The sequence below is a fragment of the Onychostruthus taczanowskii genome, unplaced genomic scaffold (assembly GCF_017590055.1).
Source record: "Onychostruthus taczanowskii isolate IOZ18803 unplaced genomic scaffold, ASM1759005v1 scaffold70, whole genome shotgun sequence".
NCBI classification, from domain to species: Eukaryota; Metazoa; Chordata; class Aves; order Passeriformes; family Passeridae; genus Onychostruthus; species Onychostruthus taczanowskii.
In genome coordinates, this window is record NW_024504787.1 from 2,495,531 (window position 1) to 2,504,171 (window position 8,641).

Consider the following 8,641-nt stretch of genomic DNA (forward strand, 5'->3'; position numbering starts at 1 on the left):
AAACTGTGATGCTTTTCAAGCCATCCTCTCAGAGGCTGTCCAAGGAGAAGTTCAACATCCCTTGGCAATAAGGAAACAGATGAATATAGAGTTAATAATGTTCCCAAGACCATTCTCCTGCTGAAACAGATTCTAATATAGAAGGCTACATGTGAGCTATTTTTGTGCCTACAATGACTTCTGTGTTTGCCTCTACTCCCGGCATCACCCTCATTGTACTGTATGTAAAGCACTTTAGGACACATTGGCTATGAAAGGAAGTTCAGTTTGTGAAACCAAATTCTATTTTACCTTCAGTCACTGCACACTGAGCCAGGTCAGTTCTGCATTCATTTAACTTTATTTTTTTTTTCCCCAGGATTTCCAGCTCCTGCCTGCCTTCAGAGTTATCAAGGAAGCACACATATGATTTTATATAAGTTATACAGATATTATGGTTTTGTGTGTAAAAATATATACACGCTTACACATGCACAGAGAGACTCTGTAGAAATGACTCATAATGACAAGCAAGAGACAGGGAAAAATAGCAGTTCATGCCTTTCTTTGCTTGAAATTTTCTGTTGCTTTTCTGCTGAATGATGTTCCTTTACTATCTACATAATGAATACCCTCTTTCTTCAGATAATTAAAGAGATGCTGCCTATATCCAGCCAAAATTATATATTTACACATGGTGACCTTCTATTAATAAACATGTGAGATTGCTGCAACTGAACAAAACCTCACAAGCCTTCATTATTTCCCTCCACTTAGAGTCTTTGTTATTCTTCTCCTTATGTGTTTAGCACTGGTGAGAGATGCCAGGGAAACCATCTCAATAAAAGGACAAGGCAATATTGCCTTCTTTCTCACACCTGGAGTCTGATGATTTGGACTGACTCCTTGGTACTGATCTCTGAGGTGGCTGTGGGCCACTTTGTTTTATGTTTCATGAGCTCTAAAATGGAAATAGCTTTATTTCTCCCTTACCTCACTCTCCCACACACAGTCTTTCAAAGAAATAATATAAAACCATTATCTTTTTTAAGGTCAAATACTCACACTTGGAATATCACTGTTCATCTCCTGACTGTGACCCTATGCCCACCACCACCAGCCTACAAAAACATCCCTCTGAAAGTATGTGGTGGCTCATTTTGGATTCCAGTTTTGTGGTCTTCCCTGCAGCACTGGGAGCAGAGGAAATTATATTAGACCAACAGGTAAAGCAGGAAAAAGCCACACAATCAACCACCAAAGCTCAAACCCAACAAGCTCAGTCACATGATCTTGAAGAACACCTTGGAGAAATCTGATGAGTGAGGAAGTATTTATTGTTAGATTTTTCTCTTGTTTATTTTGTTTTGCTTTGTTTTGTTTTCTTTAACAATATGGCTGGATTAATAATAAGATTGAATTTCCTTCTAATCTAACTCACCTTAATCCTACACTTAATTAATTCTCACTACAACACCAATGTCAACATCATGTGGTGCACCTCTGAAAGAAAAAAACTAGCTGTACTCACTTGTGTTAAACAGTCTACAAGGAAACAGACATCTCTCCACCTACAAAAGGCAAACACAGAAAGCACATATTGCAGCCTGCCATCTTCCCCGTGTGCTGAGGAACCGGAAATCAGCTGTTCTTGCTCCCTAAACAATGGACTCCACCAGCCAGCAAGAAGAAGAGCTGAAGAAGGAAGCTTGATTTTATTTTTTATATTTCCCATTAAACAAACACATGAACAATATTCTCATACACAACTCTTACTTTCAGCATGACTGTGGTCAAGAAAAAATGCAGATAATGCAGCATGGCTAGTTCAAGTTTAGGCAATATGTTATTTACCTGTTTCCCACAGCCTGGCCTCAAGCCCAAGCAAAAGGATTTGCTCCACTCCCTTTCCTGCTCAGCATTCATCATTTCATCTCATCCTCCTGCTCCCCTGCTAAGGTGTGAGTTGGTTTTTGTTTGATTGCTTTATTTTTTCTCTGTTAAAAATAATTTGTTCTCTTTCTCCTCTCTTTTCTTACACTGGGCCCAAGAGTTTGATTTTCTGAAGGCCTAGTTTGGTGTCCCTTATTTTACTGTTTTAACTCATTTGGTTGCCAAAAAACATTTCAATTCACGTTTGATTTCCCCAATAAATCCTGTTATCTCTGCCTGGTTGCCAGCCTTCTCACTCACTGTCATTATCAGTTATATCCTATTTGCCCTAATCTAGTTATCCAGTCTTTTTATCAGCTTATTTTATCAGCCCACACACAAGCAAAACTCCTTTGAATGCAGAGGAAGGCAAAGGCAAAGGTGCTCCTGTCCTGTTTGGAGTGGATAATTCAAAAACTCACAGCATGTGACAAGGCAGTTTTGAAAGAAGACTTGGAACCAACATCCATGTAAAGTAGCTCAGGACAGCAATTCTCCTCAGACGCCAGGTAGGCTAAATGATTCCTCCCAAGCTATGCTGCAAGCAATAATCTGGGAGCAAGATCTCCAAGATTCTGCTTCATAACATCACACTACATAGCCAACAAAATCCTCCACTTCTCCCACAGCTGGCAGCAGAACGTTTATATGGCTGGCCACTTTCTAGCCTCTTGCACACTCTTCCAGGTACTCACGGATGAAAAGCACTCTCCTGGTAAAGAACATTTTGGCAATCTACACAGTGTGTCCCTATTTCCCATTAATATAAGTAGTTCTTATCCACTGTTATGTGTATCTGAGTCTGAGCTAAAATTTTTTACAATTACTTCTGATTGTCTAAAAGGCACGTCTTGAAATGTTTGAATTTTGCATGTAAAAAAACACCTTTCACCTGTCGATCCCTAGGAAAATCTCCTCCATAGTTCTCTGTGTTGAACCAATAGCCCAGAAGTGCAGTGCAATGGCCTGCACAGATGAGGTGTAAAACTGTGGTCCCAAGAGGACAGATTGTGGAGAACAGTGTCTGTTTAACAGCAGATAGCAACCAGGCAGAGTTTTAGATCTGTGATTCAAGGAAAAACTTCTCCTTGACTGATAAAGAAGGATCAGTATATGGAGAGTAACTGTGATTATTCCTTTTGGACTTTGGGTAGGACAGGCTCTGAGACCCTCAATAACTATCAGTAGTCAGGACTTGATTTTATATCTCATTTGAAAGAAGGCATCTGCAAGATCAAAATATCCTTCATGGCCTCCGCAGAGCCCTACTTGGTAATTGGCATCAAGTGGAAAAGGAAAGAAGTCTTACAGTGACTCCATTTCCTGACCCATTTGGGTTTCCTTGCAGATCTCCAGCTAAATATTATTTTAAGCTTGCACTAGAGGCAGCAGCATAGTTAAAAGTGAGTTGCGATACCTTACAATGCAAATTTCTCCTGCATTACATTTAAGTGATTTAATTGTTTCTTCAATCTTTTACTAAAATTAATCAAGAAAAATATGTTTCCAACACATTGTTTTCCCTTTGACATGGAGATACACTGATACTTTTACTGACTTAGAAAGTCTTTAAAGCCTTTAAACACAACTTATCTAGCAACGTGATTTTTTTTTTTCTTTTTGGATTTTTTTTTCTTTTGTCAGATATTTTTTCAGCACACCCATTAATTTAGAACAATCTCTCTACACTTTCTATTTCACCCTCTGACTCATCTTTAGGATTTCTCAGTCATCTGCTGTGTAGTGGGAGTTGAAATAATCAGGAGAAAAGTTGGGATCCTGTCTCCCTTTTTTCCTAATGCCATAATGGAATAAAGATATGTCAAATAAAAATGGACTTGACAAAGATGCATTAAAAAAACAGATACAAATAATCTACAGTGTTAAACTAAATGAATGCAGCAGAATCTAATTAGTAGTAATATTGTTTTTTAAACCTTTTGTCTGTTGCACAGGCAATCAGTTTTAACAACATAAGAGGGAACAATTCAACAGCTACAATCTAGGAGATGGAGACTCAATTTCCTTCTTGAGCACTAACTCTCTGCGTGACTGTTTCTGTTGCCCATATGTCAGGGAGGAATTACAGCATCTCTTCCCTTCACAGGAACGTTGGTAGGATAAATACATTGAGGACTGGGAGGCACACAGGTCCAGACTCATCCCACTTAGCTGTGACACTCATCTGAGGAAACCAAGAAGTTTGGTTATTCAAGGATCTATAAATTAGAGGCAGAAGGATGGACATCTGCAGATGGGTTAGGAGTTGTTTATAATTTTCCATTGGATTCACAATGCCATGTACCTGGGGATGGGATGCATGTGTCTGAACACAGGTACCCAGTGATCTCTCAAATGCCCTACAAAAGGTAAGACAGGTGCTTGGGACAGAGAGATACAACACAGGACTCCCAGGACAGAGTAGAATGTCCCACTGCTCCTTCTGTGACAGTGGATGTCTATGTTGAAAAAACTGGATTTTGCTCAAAGTGTTTAACATAGGAATATAAAAGCCTCAAGACTTAATAAATGACTAAAAAAATTTCCTGAGGTGCTGCATCCATTAGTCAAGAACACCTCTGCACCCAGCCCAGGAACCCCAGCTAAACACAGGCCACAGTGGTTTAAAAAAATCATATTTGGACAAATTCCTTCCTCAGACAAATTCCTTCCTCAGTGGAGATACAACCCTGGTGCATCATATCAGTGGGGTTTTTTCCCATCTCTCAGCTCTGGAGACTTGCCTCTGATTTGCTGAGTGCGAAAGATTGTAAACTCTTCTCTGTCCTCTTGATTATTCCTTCCAAACTTGCTAATAGCTGACCAGCTTTCCACTGTACTGTAGCACAGTATATAATAACCTGCAATTATTGTCCATTTAGGCTTTCCCCTGGGTCTGCTTTATTCCTGCCATCAGTGGGCCCGTACACTGCTTTTCTGCTGATTTTACTACCAGATTCATTGCTGCTGAGAAGGAAAAAAAAAAACCACTGATGATCCACAACCTGTTATATAATTTTTCCGTCTGTTCTTATCTTTTTTTTTTCTTTGCAGTTCCTTGGCCTACTGTAGACATTTTATGAAAATTGCTTTATAATAGGCCTTACTCAGCTGTTGCATCCTGTTTTGTTCTGTAGGATAATTCCTAAAGTTTTTTGCTGCTGTTTTTTCACTTCTGTACAGCAGTTAAAGTTTACAGGATATCTGGAGGTCAGTATACAAAACAGCTTTGTTTCCACTCTCTTTGACTTGGCTTCTTCATCCTCTTTTCTGATTGAACAGCCAAGGTGGGCAGAAATCCTAGCTTGGATATGGTATTTTATTGCTTTTCATTTTCAGTAGAAGGGGGAACAATTTTACATCAGGTCTGACCTGTTTCTTAGTATCTACACAGGAAATTCACTCTATCTCCAGAGCTTCTATCTTCTGTCTTTCTTCTCAGTCTTGGGCTTTGCTTCAGGCTTGGGGTGTGGAGGCTAGTAAACCTTTCATCCTTTGGATTGACATATAAAAAATTTCTCAAGGCAAAGTCAGGAGGCAGTGACGTGACTTATAAGCCAAAGGGTTATTAGTGGGAGCAAAATTTCTAAACAATTCAGAGAATTCAGGCTACTGTACATTTGAATGTACAGAGGCACACTGTCACTACTTTCATTTCTTTCATACGTTTTGGGTAATTTTTTTTTTCCAATATTGCACTCATTAATTGAGTTAATCAATTAATTGCACACATTGTTGAGTTTATCCAGTTTGTCCCTCTAAATATTACAATTAATGTCCTGCACATTCTCAATCAGATCCAAATGAATGCTGCCCAAAGGGTTAAACACAAACAGATCCTCACTTAAACAAAACCAGCCTCTGCTGAAAACCATTAATATATATGCACGAATGCCCTTCTCTATCTCCCCAAAACCACACCTGGGCTTGGTTACCAGGAATGACCCATGTCTAGACCCACCTGGTTCAGGGGTGGCTTCGCTGCTGAGTTCAGCAGAGGCAAGGAGCTCTGCCCACAGCCCCTCGCTCCTGCTTCACCACCCTGCTCCACCTCTCCTGTCCCCTGTGTTCCTCCTGGGGGTCCTTGGACCTTCGCTCCAGGAGGCTGTTTGTGCTACCCTCTAGTGGCCAAAGCTCAGACAAAACACACAAATTAGGAGCACAGACTAAATTTTACGTGAAGGTGATCGCAGATTTTATTTTTAACAGCATGAAATCAAAGCAAACAATTTTGGAAAGGGGAAAGAAAAAAAAAAAGCCACAAAAACCCCACCAAACTACCCAACAAATAAATCTGTTTAAAGATGAAGGTTGGGAATGAATCGGAACATCTAAAATATGAGTGTCTTCTCACATTTGCATAATACAAAACCTTGATGAAATGGAAGGTGATTTTGTAGTCTAGGCAGGGAAGCAGAGTATTTTAAAACATCAGAGATTTCTTGTGTGAACAGAAGGCAATAGTTTGATGTTCCCAGTCAACCTTAGAAAAAAAAATGACAAAAATACTGTGTTTCCCTCACTATTTGTTTCTTTCAACTATAAATTTTTCAGCAACAGAAACTCTCCTGCATTGTTCATACAGCTCAGTGAAGTTCTTCTGTAGGCTGAACCCTACCCCAACAGTGAAATGAATAAATAATGTTTGATGAGTTACAAGACTGTAGAATGAGGTGAGATGGAACTCAAGGGTGGAGAACTCTTGGCCAAAGACAGATGTCTGAGAGCAGTGGGGGAGAAAGAGACAGGTTTTCCAAAGTTGCTGATCCATCTGAGGTTCTAGTTTCTACTGCAGGACTCATGCAGGGCAAGGGGGAAAATTCAGGTGAAGATAAGGAAGGTTAAAGGGGTAATTCAGCTAAGTCACCCCTGAAGAAAAATAAAGATGTGAGGCTGAGTGCTGCAGCATCACAAATGGCACCAAGATTTAACACGTACTACAGAGCAACTAAACATCCCCCAATGCTCCATTCCTTTCTAACCCTTACCAAGAATTATCTGAAACATTCAATAGGTGCATTTTTGGCCTATTCCGAAAGTCATAGATTTTTGCAGAGGAAATAGGCTCAACAAAAAATATGTGAAATGCTGGGGGACAGAACCAGCAGAATTCATGTTTTTCCAGACTTGCTTTTCAAACCAGTGAAGACAATATTTGGCAGAAGACCTGTTTCAATCCCAGACTTGAAATAGGGATTTTATGGCTATTTGTAAGGTTGCTGGGAGCTATGGTAGAGGTGTTCACACATATTACTGCTGGTCTTTTGTCCTTTTAAAAAGCTGAAGGCCTTTAGCAGAGTTTCATACTTCTCAGAGGTCCTCCTTGTTTAGCTACACTAGGGAAATTTAACTACTAGTTATCTGAATATTCAGATGGTTCAAATTGTTTTCAAAACACCATGTTATGACTTCTGTGAGACTTGGGATAATACCAAATTACAATACAGATGACAGAGAAGACACTTAGGTGAAAGCATTTACTAGTAGTATAAGGTAAACAAAACAAAAAACCCAAGGCTTTTTAACTGGTTTAGGTAGAGTGAGGCACCATTAAACTGTATTACCTGGTAGCTCATAATTATCTTACAGTGAAAATTGCCCAGGCAACTTATTTCTAATACTAAGCAAGTAGAAGAGTATTACCATTTTGTTTGTACTGTGCTGCTGGAGACATATTCCAATGAGGCTATTTTAGTCTCATTAAATAGTAACCCTTAATTTGAGGGGCTCGATGCAACAGGCAAAAATCAAAGTAAGGCTTACATTTATAAAAAACACATGAGTTTGTCAAATAGAAGATAAGACAGCAGCTGAGAGTTTTGAATGGTTGCTTAGTGTTTGTCTTGAAACACTCCCAGTGAAGGAGGGCAGGCAACCTAGATATAAATTGGAAGAACAGATTAACCCTGACATTTCTAGGTCAAGGGAATAACTGAGGTCATGCCTTTCCCATGCCTACCAAAGACACATCTGCACTGATCAGGAGAGCTCATGGAGGTACTGATACAAAATTCAGGAGGGCAAATGGTGCCACTACTCTTCAAAATGCAACATGTTAACAATTACTTTTGTTTTCACTCACTACATCACTGTGCATGTTCTACCCTGTCTCTCTAAAGCAATTTTATAAATCATTGAAGAGAATGGTTCTATTTTTACCTCAAATATCCTAGCCTTGAAATCTCATGAATATTTTCCAAATTAGGTCTTCAGTTTACTAGATCATATGCTTGTCTCCTGGTTCTGTATGTTGCAGAGAGTTTCTGTTAAAGAAGAAACAACAGTCAACTCTGGTTAGTAAGACATGGAAGATAACTCAGGGTTAGGATGTAGAATCATGAAATCATCTATTCCTTTGTCCTTCTAAGGCTGATTTTCTTCCTGTTTGAGGCCTGACAGGTCTCCACTATGTTTTAAAGAACCCTGAGAAATGGAGATGCTGCAAGATTTCCAGTTTACTCAGCTACTCAACTGTACCACATCAGGAGAATATACTACTGGTGTCTACTTTCACACTTTACTGTAATTTAAGTCTTCTTTTCCTGTTCATGGTGCCTCTGAAAAATAATTCATCACTTGCCTTGGCAGCTCTTGAACTGAAGAACTCTCTGCCTCTCACATTTTTGGACAAACAACCCCAGTTCCTTCAACTTTTCTTTAGGAGAACAGGTGTACCTTAACCATGTATCACCATATTTATGTCCATAATATTCCATTATTTTCTTTTTAC